This window comes from Amborella trichopoda, chromosome 8 (genome assembly GCF_054954075.1).
Source record: "Amborella trichopoda isolate Santa Cruz 75 chromosome 8, AtrichopodaSantaCruz75HAP2 v2.0, whole genome shotgun sequence".
Classification (NCBI taxonomy): Eukaryota; Viridiplantae; Streptophyta; class Magnoliopsida; order Amborellales; family Amborellaceae; genus Amborella; species Amborella trichopoda.
In genome coordinates, this window is record NC_142343.1 from 4,565,937 (window position 1) to 4,582,328 (window position 16,392).

Sequence of the window (16,392 nt, forward strand, 5' to 3'; positions counted from 1 at the left end):
GATTAGTAGGTAAAAATAAGCTAGTAGGTGAACTTTTGAAGAAAACAAATAAATAAATAAATATAAACAATTTGTTGAGAAGAACAGCTTAACCAAGGGTTCAAAATCTCAACAAAGAGTGCCAACACGCGCAAGTGAATAGATATCACAAAAAAGGGAAAGATTTTCAACTCTCTCTCTAAAATTTCTTAGCGCGTTGAAAACCCCAAATCCGCTTTTTCTCTTTTCACTTTTGACTAAAACTCTGTAAATTTTAAGAAACCGAATATTACCTATGCAATGACTGACCTTCATAAACAATAGGATCATGTATGAGGAGCAATGTAAAAAACATTATTTCGTTTTTTGAAATTTTCCAAAAAAACAATAATTACATCTAGTATGAAACAACTCTAAAATTTTCCTACCATGGATATTCTACTTCCATGAGAGTGAAATGTATATTTACTCCCTTAGGTAAAATCCCACCTAGCATTAACCTTAGTACCCCAAATTTTGGGGACGTAATTTCTTCAGCCCATAGATTAACCTCAATAGAAAAAAGTTTCTAATTGCATCAGTTGGACAAAAAGTAATGTCTCAAAATTGAATACAAACCCTTCAATTCTTCAAGGGTGAGATGTAAATGTTAAAAAACTCAAATTTCAAATTATTTCATTTGAGAATAATCATCTAGAGATTTTTCAGTAATTCCTAAAATTTCAAATTGAAAAACTCCTCCAAATAGATCTTTTTCACTTAATAAAAATAAGTTATACTCCCAAAGCGCATAGTAAACTTGCTCAACTTATTTTGAAATACAAAACTAAATCTATACTCCCAAAGAGCATAGTTTACTTGCTCAACTTATTTTGAAATATAAAACTAATAAAAAGCTGACAAAAAGAATCTGCTGGTGAAACATATCCACAAGGTACTTCATGTCGCAACCCTTAGCCATGGGGTGGTCCGTTACCTATTTCCCACCCCAATATTTGGCCTCAATGTGGCCTACGATGCTATGAGTGCTTGTGGACATACCTTAAATAGTACAATTTATTGTTATCTTTTTCATATTTGACATGTTTCTCACGTTCTCGTCCTATTTAAGAAGAGGGTCCTTATAGTTTGGACCACCAAAATTTAGATAACTATGAAAAATATAATGTGATGTTTGTGACATTGGACCAGATTATAAAGAATGGGCGAAAAATGTAGGGTAGTCCAATGGCCTCTTTACAAATGGGGTTATTTAGTATTTTAGACATTAAACCACCCTACATATGCCAAAAAAATAAAATAAAAGTTAAGTGGTTTCATGGTTGAAACAATGAAGTTGGGGCAAAAAAAAATAAAAATAAAATAAAATTAATAAACATCAAGATAGTATGAACTCACAGCAAAATTACCAAACAGTGTTCGATTGCATGAATCGGCCACAAAAACCGGCCTTCAGCTAGGTCCAGCTAACCCGGAACTGGTCCGGGTAACCAGACCAAGTCAAGCACAAACAGGCTTGGAAAAAATATGTTAAAAATATTAAAAAAAAAAAAAAATATTAAGGTAAGATTAAACAAAACACATCTAAGTGAAGTAAAAAAATTAATAAAAAAATAGATTTTGAAAAATGAATATGTAACTGGGGGTATTTTTTAAATAATCCAAAAAAGATGAAAAATTGTGACCATAAGTATTCATATCCAAAATACTTTCTAATCTTTGTGAAATTGATAGAATACACAAAAAAATATGACAAAAAACTTTTATAATTTTTTTTAACTTTTCGAAGATCCCCAAATTAAATACCCAATTTGGGGAGTGAGTTTCAGTTACTGGGGTGAGTTTGAGTGGATTTGCCCAATTATCTTATCATTGCAACAAACTTATGTATTTAAGGACAAATTTTATAATTTTACACGGTCCATACAAAAAAATTTGTGGATCTAAGGGCAGCTATTTTTTTTTTTTGGAGAAATAAGGACAGCTTAAATTATCTGCAGCTTTAGACTTCATTTATCTATGCATAAAAAATTATATAAATATAAAATAAGTTTAATTTAGATAAAAATTACACATAAGGTTAGTCCCTACAGTTTTTTTTTTTATTTTTTTTCTATATTGTCTCTCGGTCTTGAATGCCCATCGACAGAAGTATCCTCTCTTGCCAACACTCAAAAAAAAAAAACAAAAAAAAAAATTTAAAAGACAACAAGAAAAAAGTATCATATCTTACCACTTGCAGTAAAAATGATGAGCGAGATTTGCTCAACAGCATTTTTATCCTCATACTTAATAATGATAGGAAATGTATAAATTTATAGTTGTTTATTTTTTATATAAGAAGATCACAATCAATTTTAGCTGTTAAATGTAAAATTCGGTAGTTAGAAATGAACCGAAGACCATCCTCAAAACATAGAAAGTCAAAAAATTAAACTTTAAAAATCGGTCAAGAATGATCGATAGCACAGTTGAGGCGTAGGGACAGGTAACTCCTAAGAAAGCTTGTAGTCAAAAGAGTAGCAGCATAGCACAATCCATGCCTAGTAGAGTGTGCTCCAAGTCGAGTGTGACTCGATCAGGGCACATTTATAGAGAGGGTGTAGGTGACCTTCGAAATTTTTTTTGTTTCTTTTTACCTTTTTTTTTTTCTTTTTACGTTTTTTTTTTTTTAAATGAATGAAAAGAGAAGTGTTGCTGAATTACAAGCAAAGAAATGGAAAGTGATTTTTTTAAAATGAAAATGGCTAAATATGCATTTATTTTATTTTATTTTATTTTTATAAAATAAGAAAGATGACCTTAAATACCTTTTTTCTTTTTTTTTTTTTGGGAGAAAGAATGGCTTTGGAAAAAAGCAATTTTTTTTTTTTTTTTTTTTGCAAAAACGAATACACTCTACAACAAATAAAAAAAACTAAAAAAAAAATCCATATGACGTTAAAGGAGAGAAACTTGAAGAAATCCGTGAAACAGAGTATCTGGAAGCAAAACTTGGAGATAAGAATGGGACCCAAAAAGAAAAAGAAAAATCTACAAACGAGAAAGCAATTCTATTGGAGCTTCAAATTTTTTTTTAAATACGATTTTTTTTTTTCTAAGTGTACTACATCTAGCTCTGGCCATCAACATACTATATACATGGTCTTGTTAAATAGAGGGCAATGAATAAATTTGAGCTAGAATATCTCTCTTTATATATGTATATATATATAAACTCTTCCCAACACCTATATATGAAAATGAACAGTGATTTTGCCTACCCTTATTTGTTAGGAAAATATATTTTGGGGTAAAAATGAGAAAAAAATTTTGATTGGCGCAGGAAGTCTATTCTTGAGAGTTAGTTGTAGTTTTCATTTATTTTTATGGGGCTTTTTGCATATTCCCTCTTGTTTATGCGTCGGTACGTAAATAACTCAACTACTAAAGAAACCCAGAGTCATGAACTTGTTGCTCACCTATTTATTATTCCTCTCACAAAAACGACATGCAAAGCCATCCACTAATACCCACCACTCCCAAACCATATATTAGTCTTTTCCCCAGACCAACTCCCTAAGGCCCCATCAGAGGACAGAGAGATAACATGGACTTAATTTCTCTCTCTACGTTGCTTCTCATTCTAAGTGTACTACATCTAGCTCTGCCCATCAACATACTATATAGTGGGGACTCAATCTATAGTGATCAATCCCTTAAACTATGGTACTAATAACCTAGTAATGCAAGAAAATTGCAACTTGGTTCTTTACATAAATGGGACCACAGGCACTGCTGGCTCAGGCACTAACTACATGCGCACTTTACAACAAGATGGGGAGCTAATGGTTAATGATGGTTTCACAATTGTTTGGTCAAGTGGCTCACATGATGCCTATGGGTCCCATGTGTTATTGGTTCAACCTGATGGAAATGTTGCTATAGATGGGAATGTGATTTGGTCCTCTTAACACTGGCAGATATCCTGGACGGGGAGCGGCTGTGGAGAGTTCAATGGGGCCGGCGAGCGCAGGCGACTAGCCATGAAGCGCCTCTATCTCTCTCTCTAGTAAACTCTAAAGCTGTCTTTGTTTGAGTTTTATGGTCAATTGCAGCCCTATAGGTTGTAATAGTACCATCTTAGTCAACAAAAAAGAAATGTTGTTGTGTTTAGTGTATACATGGTGTTGTTAAATAGAGGGCAATGAATAAATTTGAGTTAGAATATCTCTCTCTCTCTCTATATATATATATATATATATATATATATAAACTCTTCCAACATCTATATATGAAAATGAACAGTGATTTCGCCTATCTTTTTTTGCTAGGAAAATATATTTTGGGGTAAAAAATAAAAAAAAAATTTTAATTGGCGCAGGAAGTCTTTTCTTGAGAGTTATTTGTAGTTTTATGGGGCTTTTTGCATAATCCCTCTTGTTTATGCGTCGGTACGTAAATAACTCAACTACAAGAGAAACCCAGAGTCATGAACTTGTTGCTCACCTATTTATTATTCCTCTCACAAAAACGACATGCAAAGCCATCCACTAATACCCACCACTCCCAAACCATATATTAGTCTTTTCCCCAGACCAACTCCCTAAGGCCCCATCAGAGGACAGAGAGATAACATGGACTTAATTTCTCTCTCTACGTTGCTTCTCATTCTAAGTGTACTACATCTAGCTCTGGCCATCAACATACTATATAGTGGGGACTCAATCTATAGTGATCAATCCCTTAAACTATGGTACTAATAACCTAGTAATGCAAGAAAATTGCAACTTGGTTCTTTACATAAATGGGACCACAGGCACTGCTGGCTCAGGCACTAACTGCATGCGCACTTTACAACAAGATGGGGAGCTAATGGTTAATGATGGGTTCACAATTGTTTGGTCAAGTGGCTCACATGATGCCTATGGGTCCCATGTGTTATTGGTTCAACCTGATGGAAATGTTGCTATAGATGGGAATGTGATTTGGTCCTCTAACACTGGCAGATATCCTGGACGGGGAGCGGCTGTGGAGAGTACAATGGGGCCGGCGAGCGCAGGCGACTAGCCATGAAGCGCCTCTATCTCTCTCTCTAGTAAACTCTAAAGCTGTCTTTGTTTGAGTTTTATGGTCAATTGCAGCTCTATAGGTTGTAATAGTACCATCTTAGACAACAAAAAAGAAATGTTGTTGCGTTTAGTATATACATGGTCTTGTTAAATAGAGGGCAATGTATAAATTTGAGCTAGAATATCTCTCTCTCTATATATATATATATAAACTCTTCCCAACACTTAAATATGAAAATGAACAGTGATTTTGCCTACCTTTATTTTGCTAGGAAAATATATTTTGGGGTAAAAATGAGAAAAAAATTTTGATTGGCGCAGGAAGTCTATTCTTGGGAGTTAGTTGTAGTTTTCATTTATTTTTATGGGGCTTTTTGCATATTCCCTCTTGTTTATGCGTCGGTACGTAAATAACTCAACTACTAAAGAAACCCAGAGTCATGAACTTGTTGCTCACCTATTTATTATTCCTCTCACAAAAACGACATGCAAAGCCATCCACTAATACGCACCACTCCCAAACCATATATTAGTCTTTTCCCCAGACCAACTCCCTAAGGCCCCATCAGAGGACAGAAAGATAACATGGACTTAATTTCTCTCTCTGCGTTGCTTTTCATTCCAAGTGTACTACATCTAGCTCTGGCCATCAACATACTATATAGTGGGGACTCAATTTATAGTGATCAATCCCTTAAACTATGGTACTAATAACCTAGTAATGCAAGAAAATTGCAACTTGGTTCTTTACATAAATGGGGCCACAGGCACTGCTGGCTCAGGCACCAACTGCATGTGCACTTGACACAAGATGGGGAGCTAATGGTTAATGATGGGTTCACTATTGTTTGGTCAAGTGGCTAACATGATGCCTATGGGTCCCTTGTGTTATTGGTTCAACCTGATGGAAATGTTGCTATAGATGGGAATGTGATTTGGTCCTCTAACACTGGCAGATATCCTGGACGGGGAGCGGCTGTGGAGAGTACAATGGGACCGGCGAGCGCAGGCGACTAGCCATGAAGCGCCTCTATCTCTCTCTCTAGTAAACTCTAAAGCTGTCTTTGTTTGAGTTTTATGGTCAATTGCAGCTCTATAGGTTGTAATAGTACCATCTTAGTCAACAAAAAAGAAATGTTGTTGTGTTTAGTATATACATGGTCTTGTTAAATAGAGGGCAATGAATAAATTTGAGCTAGAATATCTCTCTATATATGTATATATATATATATATATATATAAATATATATATATATATATATATATATATATATATATATATATATATTCTTCTCAACATCTATATTTGAAAATGAACAGTTATTTCGTCTACCCTTATCACTATCCAAACTTCATCGCACAGTCACAGTTGTCCGGTAGTATTTCAATGTACTATTTTTTTTTACTAATCAAAATGATCTAAAATTTGGAGCACGTGTATCTCTTATTGAGGGGTACCTAATAAAAATATGAAAAAGATCGTTAAATATAAATTGACCAAAATACCCTATAAAATATTTTTGTGTATTTTGGTCAATTTATATTTATGAATTATTTTTTTCCATATTTTTACAGGTGCACCTCACTAAGATGTTTACACACTCTAAATTTCAAGTAATTTAGATTTGTAGAAAAATAATGAAAATTAAAATACTACCGGACAACTGTGACCATGCGATTAAGTTTTGATGGTAATCGGGTAGGTGAAATCATTGTTCATTTTCACTTATAGGTATTGGGAAGAGTTATATATATATATATATATATATATATATATATATATATATATATATATATATATAAAATGTTTCTATACTTCCCTTATAGCATAGAAGATCTATGTTTCTCCTCCCCATTCAGCCATCCAATTTTGATCAGATAGCCACTCAAAGTATTTTATTTTTATTTTTTATAAAAAATGTATGAATATGAAATTTGGTACGTGTTATATTCTCATGGAGGCGCACCTATAAAAAATGATAAAATAATTTTTCGATAAAATATAATGACAAAAATACCCCTTCAAAATTTTAGGGGTATTTTTGTTTTTTTATTTTATTATAACTTTATATATATATATTTTTTGCTAGTGTGAGTATAATAGAGGATTGGCGTCCAAAATTTGGCGTCAAAATAGTTTAAAAAAAAAAAATTAAAAATAAAATAGTGTAGAGACATGACATTGTGATTGGAACAATCTTAGCCCTCCGTTCAGAATGGACAGTTGAATAAGGTGAAATACATAAGTTTTATGTTGTAGGGGAAACATAGAAAGCTGGCCCTATATATATATATATATATATATATATATATATATATATATATATATATATATATATTAGGGAAAAGTATAAATGAGATTATTTATCTTTGGTACAAGGTGGTCACAATTAAATCTTGATCATTGGGTTGTATTTCTTTCAATGACCAAGCTCAAGCTTCAAAAGAAATTTTTCGATTTTTGTGATACACCCAAGTTATCAAATTTCATATTCGAAGGTTATAAGTAATTGTGACCTCCTTATATCACAGATAAATGGTCTCAATATATATAACCCGTAAGCTATGTCTACTGCTAACTATGAAATCTAAAGCTCCAATAATGCTATTGATATGTAGCAACAGATCTACAAAAACTTGAAAATCTTGAAAATAAATGTTCTAGATAACATGTTATACGATGCATTGACTCGAGCTCATTTTAATTTTTATATCCATTCATCTCGAGGAAAAAATGACATGGTTTTAGAAGAACCTTACCGTAGAAAGACGAGGAGATAGAAAATTTTCAAAAAAAGGCTTGGATTGTGGTAGCTCATTTTCATCACGATGCTTTCACTTGCACTTTAAAATTCAAGAGGAGAGGTCTCAATTTTATTTACGGACACTACCAAAGGTGCACAGAGAGCTAAAAGTGAGGAGAAGAGCTGGCAATTTTATTTACTGGCACTACCAAAGGTGCACATACAAACATAGAGAGAGAGAGAGAGAGAGAGCTCCATGACTACCCCTCAATACATTGCCTTCTGCACCAAAGTTATCACTCCTCATCGTGGGGAAGAACTATATTTGAAGGCAAATGAGTCAATACGTGATTAGTACCCATGTACCATGTAGCAATATATATAGCCCCTTCCCCATCAGATCGAAGAACAAATGCATAGTCAGCTTGTTTACCAGATGAATCGCTGCGCCATACACGGTCACCATTCCCATTAAAAACCTCCATATCACCATTGGTTTGCAGTATGCAATAACAATTCCTGCCTCTGCCGTAAGTCTGTGAAGCCCATATAGGTTGTGACCCGCGGTAGCGGACGAGGTTGCAGTCCCCTTGCATTACAAGGCTGTAGTTTTTTTCCTTAAGGGATTCTCCTGTATTAAGACGGCATCCGGAGTACAGGATGTTGTTCCCATTAGGATTGGCAATGCATAGGGCATTGTCATTGTCGGCAATAGCAGGAAGGAGAAGAGAGAAAGAGAAAGTTAAGAGGAGGAGGAAGCATGGGGTAGTTGCCATTGCTGTTAGGCTTGAGTGAGAGAGAGAGAGAGAGAAAGCTGAGATAGAGGGGCCTTCAATTGCAGTGTGCTGTGTGATTGTCTGAGGGCTCCAATCAATTTATAGAAAAAACCCCATAAGATAGAGTCACGTGTACACTTATTATATTATATCAAATGGGAGAGGGAGAGTTGAAAGTGTTTCCTTTTTTTCACATATCTACACGCTTGCACGTGTTGACCCACTCTTTTGTCTATATGTCTTAAGAAACTGAACAATATGAATTCAAGGTATATGATAATGTGCGAAGAGATGATCTGATCTAGTGATAAAATATAATTTGATAGATCTAATTGAGTGTAACCATTGTTTAAATTTAAAATTTTATAATTAGATATAAAAATAGATTTTGAGATAATTCTAATAATATTTTACACCAAAATTATATGGGTGCAGTTTGTATAGAGCCTAGCCTCTAAACAATCAAATTAGAACCTACCTTCAAATAGTGTCGAGAAATGTGGTTTCAATATTGGAAATCTTTGTGAAAGACTTAAAATATATATTTGTATTTATTTATAAAGTTTAAAGCTTCAAAAATAGTGTAGATCGACAGATATATGAAAACTTGAAAATTGACTGTCCAAAAATGTATAACAAAATAAATTATTTTCAAAACTTGAAATTAATTTTTTTTTCATGTACGTACATCTTGATGTCGAGATGATCAATTTGAAGATATTTGAAAATCAAAACAACCTTTTTCAATAAATTTTTTGTGGTAAGTTCAAATTTGATTGTTTAAAGCCTCTATTCTATATAAACTTTTCCCAAATTATATACATGATAAAAAATTTTTCCAAATTATATACGTGGTAAAATTTGAAGGTGCACCTTATCTCTACGCCTAATGGATGCATCTCTATGCCAACTGCACCCCTAATATAAAGCAGACAAAAAAGCACGGTGAAAGATATCCGCACCGTACTGCACGCGACAACTCTTACCCATAGGTTGGTCAATCGACCTGTTTCGCACCTCAAAAAATTGCGTACCAAGGCTCCGAGTGCTTGACGACAAACCATAATTAATGCAATTTGTTGTTATCCTTTCCGTACCAAGGCTGTGGTACTTGAGGACATATCCTAGTTAATGCAATTTGTTGTTATCTTTTTCCATATTTCGCATTTTTCTCACGTTCTCCACTTATTATTTCTATGCTTTCCAGTAGCATAGAAGTTTTATATTGCTTTTTATCTAACCGTCCATTTTGAATGAACGATTAAGATTGCCCCAATCATAATATCACATCTCTACACTATTTTACTTTCTATTTTTTATAAATTGTTTTGATATTAAATTTTGGACGTCTATTCCTCTATTAAACTCCCATTAATGAAAAATATAAAAAAATTATTTTCAATAAAATAAAATGACCAAAATACTTCTGAAAGAATCAAAGGGTATTTTTATCATTATATTTACCAAAAATTATTTTTAATAATTTTTATAGGTACGTCCTAATGAAAAAATGACATTTACTAAATTTCCTATTCATACAATTTGTATAAAAAAATTAAAAATAAAATACTTTGAAACGTCGGATCTAAGATTATTTGGTGAATGGCTCTCTTGATCTAAATTAGACGGCTGGATAGTAAGAATAGGATAGAACTTCTATAATATAGGGGGAGTATACAAAGCTTGTCCTTTAGCAAGAAGGTCACTGATGGTAGGAGCTGGAAAGAACTTCTATACGGGAGTATCGAAAGCTTGCCCTTTAGCAAGAGGGTCTATGTGAAGGTTTGGACTACTAAACTATAGAAAACCATGAAAAATGTGGTTAACATTGGACCAATCTATAAAGGGAGTAGGCGAAAAATGTAGGGTAGTCCAATGATGCTGTTGTCAGACCTCTCTACAAATGGCTTTATTTAGTAGTTTACACATTAAATCACCCCATATACGCCAAAAAAAAAAAAAAAAAAGGTAAAATCGTTTTGTTTGAAACACTGAACTTGAAGCAAAAAAGAGAAAATTAATAAAAATCAAGATAGTACCAACTCGTGGTAAAACTAACAAACAGTGTTTGGTTGCTCAAATCGGCCGAAAAAACCGGCCTTCGGCAAGGTCCAGATAACCCGGAATTGGTCCGGGTAACTAGATCAAGTCAGGTCGGAACCAACTACGTAAAAATGAGGAGATTTCCTAAAGTTTCAAGAATTCTACTTGAAAATCTGTTGTATGAGCGGTTTAAAGTCCCAGAAATTTGGCTTAGTTTGCCGATTTCTTTTGGGATTGAACCATTAAATTGTTTGTCTGAAAGGTCTAGGTGGGTCAGATTGGTGAGGTTCCCAATGGCTGGAAAAAAATTTCCAGCGAAGGAAATCGGTGAAGTATTAAGAGGCGGAGGTGGAAGAGAGCGCCTATCTCAGAAGGGAGGTAGCCAAAAAGTGAGTGACCAGAGAGTAAGTTCCCTGCGAGTTGGACGGAAATGCACTGGACTCCAGCCCAAATGGCATGGGGTTTCGTGGGTCTCGTTCCAAAAAGAGAAAACATCATTTGGGTCGTTGGTAATGGCGGATTTGAGGGTGAGGAGAGAGAGACCTTCAAGGTTTAGAGAGAGAGGGATTGGGGTATAAAAAGAGGAGCAAGAAGAGGCAATGGAGGAGGCGGCTCATTTTCACAGTGGTTTTTTATGTTATTTTGAAATGGTATTTCTTTTCCTTCTAGGGTTTGTCGTGGAAGTGAATGAAATAATGGAGATTTGATTGCGAAATCTGTTTGCTGGTTGTTTTGGATTTATGGGGTATGAAAAAGGGGCAAGCTTTTCTACGCGTTCCTTAGGGCATACAAGTTCTATCCTCCTTTTTATCCAACCCTCCATTTTGAATGGAGGGTTAAGATTGCCTTAATCATAATGTCACTTCTCTACATTATTTAATTTTTAACTTTTTTTCTATAAACTATTTTGACACCAAATTTTAGACATCCATTTCTTTAATAAACTCGTATTAGTAAAAAATATATAAAAAAATATTTTCAATAAAATAAAATGATCAAAATACCCCTTATTGTTAACATTTTTTATAGGTGCATCCTAATGAGAAGATGACACGTACCAAATTTCATATTCATACAATTTGTATAAAAAAAACTAAAAATAAAATACTTTGAGACATCGGATCTAAAATCAAACGGCGAGTGGCTCTCTTGATCAAAATTAGACAGTTGGATGGTAAGGATAGGATAGAACTTTTATGCTTTAGGGAAAACATAGAAACCTCAAAAAAAAAAGATAATTGAGAGTACCTTTCTCTCTCTAGCTCTTTCTCCTTTTTGGGCAATTGAAGAGAGAGAAAAGCAACGGTTAATGGTGGGAGGTCTTGTCCGAAATAGAGAGAGGTGGTTTGGGGGGAGAGAGAGTGTGAGAGAGAAGGGTTGAGAGAGAAGGCTTGCTGGTCCGCTCTTTGGAGAGAGAAGGTTTGTTGGTTTTGTAGAGAGAGGTTTTGTTTGGAGAGATGTGTTGTTGGTTTTGTAGAGAGAGAGGGCTTGTTTGGAGAGAGAGAGTTTGTTGGTTTTGAGAATAGTAGATAGTTATCCGGTATTTTAAACACCAGAGAGTTATTTTACTTTGTACGGTATAAACTCCATCTGTCCGATATTGGTATTATCGGATAAGGAGATAATTTGGGTAATTAGAGAGGTAATTTGGGAAAAAACAAAGAGGTCATTTGAAAAAAAAAAATACCGTAAAAAAGATGACGCCTGTGAGTGTTGCGGAGTGGCATTTTTTTTTATTTTCTTATTTTTGATATCTTTATTTTCTATTTTTTAAGGTAAAAATATTTTTTTAAAATTTTTAGTATCATAATATTTAAATTTATTGGGTGCTTCATTTTTTTTCCTTTAATCATAAGATATGGAACATTTTTTAAATTAGATGATATTATAAAAAATTTTAGATTTGTTCTTATTTGTATAGTAAAACAATTATAAAATATAAATCAACAATTTTAATTTCAGTATATAATATTATAGTTTGTTAGGTTCAAATAATTTTAGATGAATGTTTATAACGCAAATCAAAGAGATCTTCCTCAAAGTTGATCACCACAAACTTGTTTTTTTAAGATTTGATAGAGAGTACGGGTCAATCGAATTGTAATCTAAAGTCAGATGTGTTCAGAAAATGAGCAGATTGCTCTTAGATTAGTAGGAGAGCCACCTTTGATCCAAAAGCACGAAATACTAAATGAAATATAAATAAATCTTTGATCTAACAAAATAACTGAAAATAAAGGAAAAGATGATAAAAAGAATACCTGGCTAGGTCAGTTGGTCCGGCAAACCCGAGGCATGGAGGCCTCACCCCTATCAGGCCCGCAACTATGTTTACATCAAGGATCCTCCTTGTCTGCATTCAATGTTGATCAGACATTGGCTTAGTTGAATGATTATTTTGGATCTAAAGTTTGAAAGTTTCAAGTTTTATGGCTTAGGTTTGCTAAGATTTGCCTAGATATAGGATTTGCTCACATGGTTTTCTCTCAAATTTTTTGGCATATAGGCTAACAATGTCTCTTATTTTCTTAGCTTATTTTTCTCTCCTTAAAATGGTCACCCAAATATCGTTTTAAAAACTCAAAAGAACATATAAATGGATAATTACCAAAAACTACCAGAACTACCAGAACTGTCAGGCTACTGGATCACAGGATGGAGACCATGGACTGTGGTGTTCTATGGCTCAGTGATATTATAGAATAGTATGGTCATAAGGGTCTAGAAAAACCATGAAATTTACCAATTTCAAAATTGGGTGTCTACAATCAATAAAGCGAGTTAATAAATGTTTGATACTTTGATGTGATACTAATTTCACTCTATATAGAAAATTATTATTTTTAATCTAATAATATGGAAGTATTTTTCAATATTTTTTAAATATTTTGATGCAATATGATAACATTATAATATAATTAATAATTATACAGACATCGAGACAAGAAAACAACATTTCAGTATTCACTTATTTTTTCAAAATAATAAAGGTACCTAGTGTACTACTCCCAATTTCTTTTAGAAACTAAAATAATACTATTTTAGAGATTTACAATGATTTTTTGAAAAAAATTTGGAAAAAAAATTGCCGATTCGGCTGATTCTCCAATTCGATCAACCGATTCCCCGTTTCGACATGGGTATAGGCGTAACCGATTCGATTCGCCAATCTGTTTCGACATAGGTATAGGCATAACCAATTCGATTTACCAATCTGTTTCAACATGGGTATAGGTGTAACCGATTCGATTCACCAATCTGTTTTTCAAACACTGATTCAAACCAAAGTTTTTTTCTTGGTTTTTTTTTTGGAACTGGGACGTATGTTTAGATGTTGGGTGTGTGAACCCACTTCATTTTTATCCTGTTTGTAAGATACTTGAACACACTTTTCTTTTTGACTTCATTTGGAATTGGGAAGCAGGATATTGGTTTTCCAAACTTGCTTCGCTTTTTCTATTTGTTGGTAAGTGGGACGTGGGCTCTAAATCCGTTGCTGAGTGTCCAAATCCATACTTGTATTTTTTCTTTTTATTAGCAAGTGAGATAAATTCGGATATAGGGACATTTAGTATGGATCAACTTTAAAATTTGCCATTTACTATGATGGAAAATTGTTTCATATCGCGGGACAGCATTTCTACATTTGCCGTCCTCCGAGGTATAAAGCATCTTTTTTAGAGATGGATGTAAACAAGCAGTCATTTTAAAAATAATTGAAACTAATGGTTCAAAAATTGTTTTAATATAATTATTATTTTTAATTTACAAAATTAATTGATTTTTCATATTCATGATTTCCATGTTAGAGGTTATATGTCTTTAAAAATTAGGTCAAATAATCTATCTCAAAAATAATTTTTTTAAAGAGGTAACTCATTTCTACATGCGCTCATAGACATCGTGTCCTACTATGATTCCGTAAAACTACTAAGAGTTATTTTTATAAAAATTATGCACAAGGTCAGTCACCTTGTGTCCTTTTTTCTGTCTTTCTTTTTTCTTTTTTTTTTCCAGATTGCCTCCTTTCTGATGTTTCTAATATCAGACTAGTTTTAAATTATTTTTAGTTTAATTTTTCGGTTGTGTGAGTCGATTGTCCAAAACATGGGACCGGCAAGGTTTATGTGGTACGAGGTTTAGGACCTTGCATCGGTAGTTCTGCACGCTATTGCCATAGGATAGAGGTATGAGGTCTTGACCTCGGACCGCTTATTGGACTAAGTAGTCCGAGATTTGGGACATCGGACCATCCCTAAAGTGAGAAACAATAAATAAAAAGAATTAAAAATTAGTCTCATATTGCAAACATTAGACTGAGGGGCATTTTGAAAAAAAAAAAAAAAATTGACCGATGTTGAGAGTAATTTTTATGGAGCTTTTTGAATTTTTTTAGCTCTTGTTTTTGTGTCGGTACGTAAATATCTCAACTACGAAAGAAGACTAGAGTCAAAGCCATCCACTAACCCTCACCACTCTCCCCCAAACCATATATTAGTCTTTTTCCCAAACTAATCCCCCACGGCCTTATCAGAGGAGAGAGAAAACATGGACTTAATTTCTCTCTCTAGATTGCTGTCAACATACTATATAGTGGGGACTCAATCTATAGTGATCAATCCCTTAACTATGGTATGGTACTAATAACCTAGTAATGCAAGAAAATTGCAACTTGGTTCTTTACATAAATGGGGCCACAGGCACGGCTGGCTCAGGCACCAACTTCGTGTGCACTTTGCAACAAGATGGGGAGCTGATGGTTCATGATGGGTCTACAATTGTTTGGTCAAGTGGCTCACATGGTCCCTAGGGTTCCTATGTGTTATTGGTTCAACCTGATGGAAATGTTGTCATATATGGGAATGTGATTTTGTCCTCTAATACTGATAGATATCCCGGGCCTGGTGCAGGGCAGGATGCTCTAGTGGGGAGCACGATGGGGCTGGCGAGCACAGGCGACAAGCCATGAAGATCCTCTCTCTCTCTCTCTGCATGTGTGTGTGCAAGTGTTCTGACACGTGCATGTGAGTGGTTAAATCTAAAGCTGTCTTTGTTTGAGTTTTATGGTCAATTGCAGCACTATAGGTTGTATAGTACCTTCTGACTCCACAAAAAAAAATGTTGTGGTGTTCAGTATATGCTATATACATGGTCTTGTTAAATAGAGAGCAATGAATCAATTTGAAATGGAATGATACATATCTAAGAATAAAGTTTCTAAGATTTAGATTGAAATTTTTTTACGGCAGAATCATGGAGAATGGGATTCATCTCTATTGCCTTAAATGGTGCAGACGTCACTTGCATTTCCTCCAAAGCACCGCTGGGCTCTGTTACGGTATTTAGGCATAGTGTTATAGATTTCATGTTGCAGTACCCTATTACCCATTCCTACTGAGATCTATTCTATTTGGGATGCTAACTTGAGAAGTAGGTAAGAATGGAGCTTTAGACATATATTGTTGCACCCTACCATCTAGGGCTACATATCCCCCTAAAAACTCTATTTTATTTACTATTGTACATTTTTATATTAGTTTTAAACGCCCTTACATCTTTCTTTATATTATTTTAAAATTTTGAATTTTTAGTATTTTCCAACTTGCTGATATGGACTGATTTGGATAGGTAATCCGATGAGCAAACTTGGATTGGTAAGTAGCCATTCAGCTAAATTCTTAGTTCTTTTATAGTGTTTCTAAAATCAGCATTTCTAGTTTGCCAATATTTCGGAACCCAGCTGGAGTAAAATAGACAGTCGGGATAATTGGTTAGAGAATGTTTAGGAAATGAAATACT

General features: G+C 34.0%; 1 pseudogene; it reads left to right on the forward strand.

Annotated features, from left to right (window-relative positions):
* The first annotated feature begins 4,351 nt into the window (after positions 1-4,351).
* Positions 4,352-15,562, forward strand: LOC148780726 (mannose-specific lectin 1-like; annotated as a pseudogene).
* Positions 15,563-16,392: the final 830 nt, after the last annotated feature.